The 7734-nt window shown below is 43.3% G+C and overlaps 1 protein-coding gene across 3 annotated transcripts in view; it reads right to left on the minus strand.

Moving 5' to 3' along the window:
- VRK1 (VRK serine/threonine kinase 1) overlaps window positions 1-5889 on the minus strand; it is a 112124-nt gene extending 106235 nt beyond the window's left edge. For all 3 annotated transcript variants that reach the window (XM_023731800.1, XM_023731799.1, XM_023731797.1), the window contains exon 1: window positions 5828-5889. The gene's annotated coding sequence lies outside the window, so the exon portion shown is untranslated. The remainder of the gene's footprint in view (window positions 1-5827) is intronic.
- Window positions 5890-7734: the final 1845 nt, after the last annotated feature.

Genomic DNA, 7734 nt, shown 5'->3' on the forward strand with positions numbered 1-7734 from the left:
AAAGGACAAACCATTGTCCCATGCGACAACACGAAGCAAACAGAATAAGACGCGGGGAAGCCATCAATGGAGAACTACTCATCGACCAGAAGGACAAACCATTGTCCCACGCGACAACACAAAGCAAACAGAATAAGACGCCGTGAAGCCATCAATGGAGAACTACTCATCGACCAAAAGAGCAAACTATTGTCGCAGGCGACAACCCGGCTGCAGCTCAAGGGCTTTATACTGAGTGAAAATAGCTAATATCAAAAGGAGTGTGATTGCTGGGTCATAAGTGAAGCATAGGAGCCCTGGTGGCACAGTCGTTAAAGCACTCAGCTCCTAACTGAAAGGTCAGCGGTTCGGACCCACCAGCCACTCCACAGGAGAAAGATGGGGAAGTCTGCTTCTGTAAAGATTTACAGCCTTGGAAAAAACCCTATGGGGAAGTTCTACTCTGTCCTATAGGATTGCTGAGTCAGAATCAATTCAATGGCAGTGGGTTTGGTTTCTGGGAAGCTAAGTGTATGCTTAACTCTTTAAGAAACTGCCAAACTGATTTCCAGAGTACCGTACCATGTCTCATTCCCACCAGCAATGTGTGACAGGTAAATCTGAGAGTCATCATTTCTAAAATATTTTCTAAAAAGCCTGAAAAACCAATAGGATTAAGCCTCTTAAATGTTATAACTTGACTCTGATTTAAAAAAAAAAGATTAAAACTTTTTTCCTGATCCCCAAATAATAAACTTCTTTTCTTATTACTTCTACTTAAGAATTCATAATGACATATATACTGTATGTTGACAGCTGTTGCCCCAGTAAATAAACTACAATCAGCAGAGGGGAAAAACATCAACATTGCCAGTAGAAACAGTAAAAGACCCAGATATGGTCTAGGAAGACTTGGTTGAACAGCATTTTTTAATGCTTGTTGTTGTTGGGTGTCGTGGCGTCAATTCCAATTCATAGCGACCCCGTGTGATACAGCAGAACTGCCCCGTAGAGTTTCTTTGGCTGTAATCTTTACAGAAGCAGTTGGCCAGGTCTTTTCTTCCCCAGAGTTGCTGGGTGGGTTAGAACCGCCAACCTCTCTGTTAGCAGTTCAGTGCTTAACCATTTGTGCCACCAAACCCATTGCCGTCGAGTCGATTCTGACTCATAGTGACCCTATAGGACAGAGTGGAACTGCCCCATAGGTTTCCAGTGCTATAAATCTTTACAGAAGCAGACTGCCACATCTTTCTCCTGTGGAGCAGCTGGTGGGTTCAAACCACAGACCTTTCGGGTTCGCAGCCGAGCGCTAAACCACTGCACCACCAGGGCTCCTTTTTTTAATGCTTCGCATTGTGAAATGTGATCACAATGCATTAATACATAGTATCATCAAATGATGACACTTGTTCAGCTGTTACCTGGTAAAACAGTTTGAGAGACAACAATTAACCTGAAATAAATCTAGTTAGCTAGATTTCTAACATAACGTTTGGGTTTTTTGTCGTTGTTGTTTGTTTTGTTTAGTAAAAATATACTTGACAAGAAGACAACAGAGTCTCTTTTAGCTTCCTGAAACAAGGACATATTCTACACGCGGTCTAGAGCAGACATCTCTGCCTCATGTGCAAACAGCAAGACAGCCAGTCCACAAAGAGCCAAGGACACAAATGTACAGAAACTGTAGTGTCCCCAAGAATGGGATGGTGATGTCTTTGTTCCTAACGACTTTCCAATTCTGGTTTTTTGTCTCCTGCAGGACCGACGACATCATTCCTGACACGGAGCTCTATGACACACACGTATCCTTTCAATAACGTATGCTATGTGCTTAAAAAGTATGAGAGTACACTCCCAACCCTATAATCTTGCAATTTAATTATGAGTTCCATGTAGTCTATCTTCCAATTTAATACAGACAGTATATCAATAAAACATTTTAGCATGTGTATAGGTTTAACATTCATCCTGAATATTTGTCATCAGTGTGAACAGTGTCTGTCTTACAATTTTTAAATCCTTGAAAACTGGTTCCCACTCTATGGACCACAGAGACCCACGGAGAGTTAGGAGTTATGACAAAGAATCATCAAAAATCTACACACCCACCTGAAGCCTAAATAAATCATGATTCACAAACATGTATTTCTCCAGTGTGCAAAGATGTTATGGCTCATAACATTCTCAATAAACTTAAGAATGTTACTAAAAGCAGAGTAGTCTATCATTAGTATCTACTGGTGAATATTAAAACTCTAACTCCCATCAGGGAGACAGGTGCACAGCACACCTTCGACCTCTCCAGGCCCTCCACATGTCACCCAGAACAAGACAAGCAGGATGTGCTTCAGCTTAAGTGCAAGAGCTTAAGACAGCCTCGGGAGAGATGGAGCAGGAGCAATTGGGAAAGTGCATGCAATTACTGCAACAGCAAGCTCAGAACGTCAGGTGCTTGAATACCAGTACAGGAGCCAAGGGGAAAAAAAGCAAAGGACACAGCCCCCTTTGCATCTTTATAATGCAGGAGGGAACATATTCACAGGAATTTGGGTCCAAAGGTCCAAACATGCTCTGAAGTACAAACACATCTTGGTTATACCACCGGTCTAAATGCTTTGTCAGGATTCGATCACCTTTCTAAATTAATCTTGTATCCTTATTAAAAATTCCATATTTTCTGTATTTTACCACTGATAGTATAATTTTTCAAACGTACCTTCCACATTTATTGACTTCTTATGTGCGGGGGGTTAGATCACTAAAGTCAAAAGGAACAAACCATACTAATTTAAACAAAGAAAACTTGCTTTAACAAAACACTGCAATAGCAAGAATATACTCTGCATCCAGCAAAATTCCTAGCATAAGCGGGCACAGGATAGCTGGTGAATAAATGAGCCCATTTCTGCTCACTCTGAAAAATAACCTCGACAAGTATGTAAAATATCCCACCAGCCTGAAAAATACTCCCCAGTCCTATTCAGCTACCAATCCGTTCTCAAAACCCATCAAGACCAATTTTCATGAAAGCCTCACTCACACACACAAAGAGGCAGCATTTAATTCCCATTAGGCTCAATGCCTGATGTATGGAGATATGAGTATTTGCACATTTGCATAAATTCAGAAGTCATCCTTCTTCGTTTGATATAAGGTAAATTTTAAAGCATCTCTTTCCAGGCTCTGCTTCATTTTCAGTTAAGTTTTATTTTTAAAATAAAAAATATTTTCAAAGTTCTATTTTTCAAATTAAAGTCCTATTCCTAATACATTGTATCTTATTAGGGATGCCTATAAAGAAAGTACAGTTGTCAAAATAAAAATCTTACTTATTCTTTTCTAGACATCTGCGACATTCATTTATCTGTTTTTATTATTTCACATTAGTTCTCAATTTAAAAAAGAACGCTGGCCTATTTCCTTTAAGAAATTTAATTTTAGGGCCTGTCAACATTTTGAATGTGCTACTGTTATTTTTAAAACATACACTTGCATTCTGGAATAAAACTTAACATAAGCTTTCCATATAACCATTTCCTGGGCACTTACTAACTCACTATATGCCAGGCTCTAGGCTTAACACATTACTCCATTATTTCATTTGTTTAACAAATACACTATCATAATTTTCTTTTGCAGCACCAAGCTCAACAAGAAGCCGTTACACTGTAAACCTGATATTTGTACTGGATACTAGTACAAAGTTGACAGTGACGAGCAACACAAGTTTTTTGTTATTAAATTCAAGTTGTGTTACTCTATTAACACAGAATCGGCTCGGCAATGCTGAGACGCAGAGAACGCCATCTGTGGCAGCGTCAGCAGAGGAAGCTATTACGTGACTACTGAAATGACATTCCCTTCTATAGGTACTAGAGGAACACAGTCTTGTCTACCCAGAAATTTAACTCCGATTGCTACATGCCATTTTGAACAGCATAAACATAATCTGAATAACATGATTATATATAAGGAACCCTTGCTTCCCTCTGAATTGACTTTTAAAATGGTAGCTTATATTCTCCCTCAAAATACCAGGCTCAGCATGTCACACAGAGTAAGATGCCTTTATTCTGAACTCTTAGTAATAAATGCTGCCCTACATTTTTTTACTCGTGCGAATTTCAGACTCAACAGATGGGCAATTTCAGTAAAAAAATGAAAAGAAAAAAAATTAATGAGGCTCTTCAATAGTTCCCTAAAACCATCACCCTCCCAAGAGCAACACGGGTTATTTCCAAGTTGTTCCAAGAAAGTGAGAAAGGGGAGGGAAAGGAAGACTTGACACGAAGATAAAAATGGGTGACTGCATAGAAAAATGGGGGCCTGAACACGGACCGGAAACGCTGTGTAGCGGTTAAGTGCTACAGCTGCTAAGTAAAAGGTCAGCAGTTCGAATCCACCAGGCGCTCCCTAGAAACCCTATGAGGCGGTTCTACTCTGTCCTATAGGGTCGCTATGAGTCAGAATCAACTCGACGGCAAAAAACGGGTTCGGGAACAGGGACCAAGTGTCTTTCTCTGTCTCCCTTTCTCTCTCCCTTTCTCTCTACCTCTCTCTCTCTCTTCTCTTTCTCTCTCCCATCCCATTCCCCCAGCATCCAGCATTTCAAAGGGGCTCAATAAATGTTCAATAAATGCTCAATAAATTTGAGACCAGAGCCAAAAAACATTATGGTGGTAGAGAAAAACTCTGTTGCCCGTGAATACGGTCGCATCAGTAAAGAGTGCCGCCCTGCCGGCCAGGGAGAGAGCAGAGGAGGAGCTGTCAAGTGGGAGAAGAAAGCCCTTTGTTATGGATTGAATTTTTTCCCCAAAAAATATGTATGGCAAATCCTAACCTCTAAGGGAGGACAGGGAAGCTAGATTAACGGAAACAGAACAACCAAAATGGAAATAACGAGAATGCTGATATACTGTGAAGAATGTAACCAATGTCACTGAACAATGTGTATAGAAATTGTTAAATGAGAACCTAATTTCCTGTGTAAACTTACACCAAAAACACAATATTAAAAAAAAAAAAAACCTAACCTCTATGCCTGTGGTTATAATCCCATCTGGGAACGGACTGTCTTTGCTATGTTAATGAGATAGGCTTAGCATAGGGTGTATCCTGAATCCATCTCTTCTGAGATATAGAAGAGATTAAACTAGCAAGCAAGAGAAGCAGAGATGGGGGTACAGAGATGCCAAGCCACATGCAGATGGCCCAGGAGCAGAAGCTCGGAACAGACAAGGACCTTCCTCCAGAGAGACAGAGAGAGCGAGCCTTCCCCTAGAGCCAGCGCCCTGAATTCAGACTTCTAGCCTCCTAAACCGGGAGAAAACAAATTTCTGTGTGTTAAAAGCCACCCACTGTGCTGTTTCTGTTACAGCAGCACTGGATGACTAAGACACCCTTGTAACATCCTCCTGTGCGGCTCTCGGGGCCTCGCCGCCACAATGACACAGTGACACTGGGGTCTCGCGGCTCCGAGCCTGGAGTGCTATGTCAGGAGGACAGACGCCTGCTCCGCGCTCAGACTCATCGTCACCTCCTCCGAGAGGCCTTCCCTGACCACCCCTCTGCTCCGGCCACACTCGCCTGTCCCGGTGTTAAAGGCACCCTAACGCTCTCATGTGCTCGTGGGCACTATCTCCCTCGACACCCGTCCAGACCAGGCTGAGAGGAACGAGGACGGAAGGGCGCCGCAGAGGCTGAGGTGACGCTGCAGGCCGCGGCCGGCCAGGCTGGCGGGCGGCCCGGGCCACGGCCACCTGGCCGAGGTCACCGCCACCCGAGCGGTCCCCACAAGTGCCCCCCGCCCCGCGCCCGAGCCGGCCCACCGCGTCACCGCGGCCCCTACCCCAGGCCGCAGACGGTCGCCTTCCGCCCAGTACGAACTTCCCGCCGTTCTCGCCGACTCGCAACCCCAAGGCGCCGACGGCTCACAACACCCCGCAGTATGGCGCCTTCCCATTGGCTCAGCGGGCGGCGGAGGCGGGGCGAGGGCGATGCAGCGTAGTGGGCGTGGCCGCGCTCACTCCCGCCTCCCCAGGAATGCCGGGAGCTGCGTCTGGCGCCCCTGCTACATGCTGGGAATTGTAGTCTTTTAGCAGCGAAGACCACAAGAGGTCATTAAAAAGACAGGAGAGAAAGAAAAGCCCAAAATGGATGTCAGAAGAGACTCTGAACTTGCTCTTGAACGCCAAGTAGCTAAAGCAAAAGGAAGAAGTGATGAAGTAAAAGAACTGAATAGAAGATTTCAAAGGTGGCTCAAGAAGACAAAGTAAAGTATTATAATGACATGTGCAAAGACCTGAAAGCAGAAAACCAAAAGGGAAAAAACACGCTCGGATTTCTCAAGCTGAAAGAACTGAAGAAAAAAAGTTAAGCCTCGAGTTGCAAAACTGAAAGATTCCACAGAGAAAATATTAAATGATGCAGGAAGCATTAAAAGAAGATGGAAGGAATGCACAGAGTCACTGTACCAAAAAGAATTGGTTGACATTCAACTATTTCAGGAGGTAGCATATGATCAGTAACCGATGGAACTGAGGGAAGAAGTCTAAGCTGCGCTGAAGGCATTGGCGAAAAACAAGGCTCCAGGAATTGACAGAATACCAACTGAGATGTTTCAACAAATGGATGCAGCACTGGAAGTGCTGACTTGTCTATGCCAAGAAATTGGGAAGACAGCTACCTGGCCAACCAACTGGAAGAGATCCATATTTATGCCTATCCCCAAGAAAGGTGATCCAACTGAATGCGGAAATTATCGAACAGTATCATTAATATCACATGCAAGTAAACTTTTGCTGAAGACCATTCAAAAGCAGCTGCAGCAGTATATCGACAGGGAACTGCCAGAAATTCAAGCCAGATTCAGAAGAGGACGTGGAACCAGGGATATCATTGCTGATGTCAGATGGATCTCAGCTGAAAGCAGAGAATACCAGAAAGCTGTTTACCTGTGTTTTATTGACTATGCAAAGGCATTCAGCTGTGTGGATCGTAACAAATTATGGATAAAAATTTCGAAGAATGGGAGTGCCAGAACACTTAATTGTGCTCATGAGGAACCTGTACATAGACCAAGAGGCAGTTGTTCAGACAGAACAAGGGGATACTGAGTGGTTTAAAGTCAGGAAAGGTGTGTGTCAGGGTTGTATCCTTTCACCATACCTATTCAATCTGTATGCTGAGCAAATAATCCGAGAAGCTGGACTCTATGAAGAAGAATGGGGTATCAGGATTGGGAAGTTTCATTAACAACCTGTGTTATGCAGATGACACAACCTTGCTTGCTGAAAGCGAAGAGGACTTGAAGCACTTACTGACGAAAACCAAAGACCACAGCCTTCAGTATGGATTACACCTCCACATAAAGAAAACAAAAATCCTCATAACTAGACCGATAAGCAACATCATGATAAACAGAGAAAAGATTGAAGTCGTCAAGGATTTCATTTTACTTGGGTCCACAATCAACAACCACGGAAGCAGCAGTCAAGAAATCAAAGGACGCATTGCATTGGGCAAATCTGCTGCAAAAGACCTCTTTAAAGTATTGAAAAGCAAAGACATCACAGTGAAGACTAAGGCGCGCCTAACCCAAGCCATGGTGTTTTCAATCACCTCATATGCATGTGAAAGCTGAACAATGAATAAGGAAGACCGAAGAAAAATTGACCCCTTTGAATTGTGGTGTTGGCAAAGAATATTGAATATACCATGGACTGCCAAAAGAATGAACAAATCTGTCTAGGAAGA

The sequence above is a fragment of the Trichechus manatus genome, unplaced genomic scaffold, assembly GCF_000243295.1.
Source record: "Trichechus manatus latirostris isolate Lorelei unplaced genomic scaffold, TriManLat1.0 scaffold00045, whole genome shotgun sequence".
Taxonomy (NCBI): domain Eukaryota; kingdom Metazoa; phylum Chordata; class Mammalia; order Sirenia; family Trichechidae; genus Trichechus; species Trichechus manatus.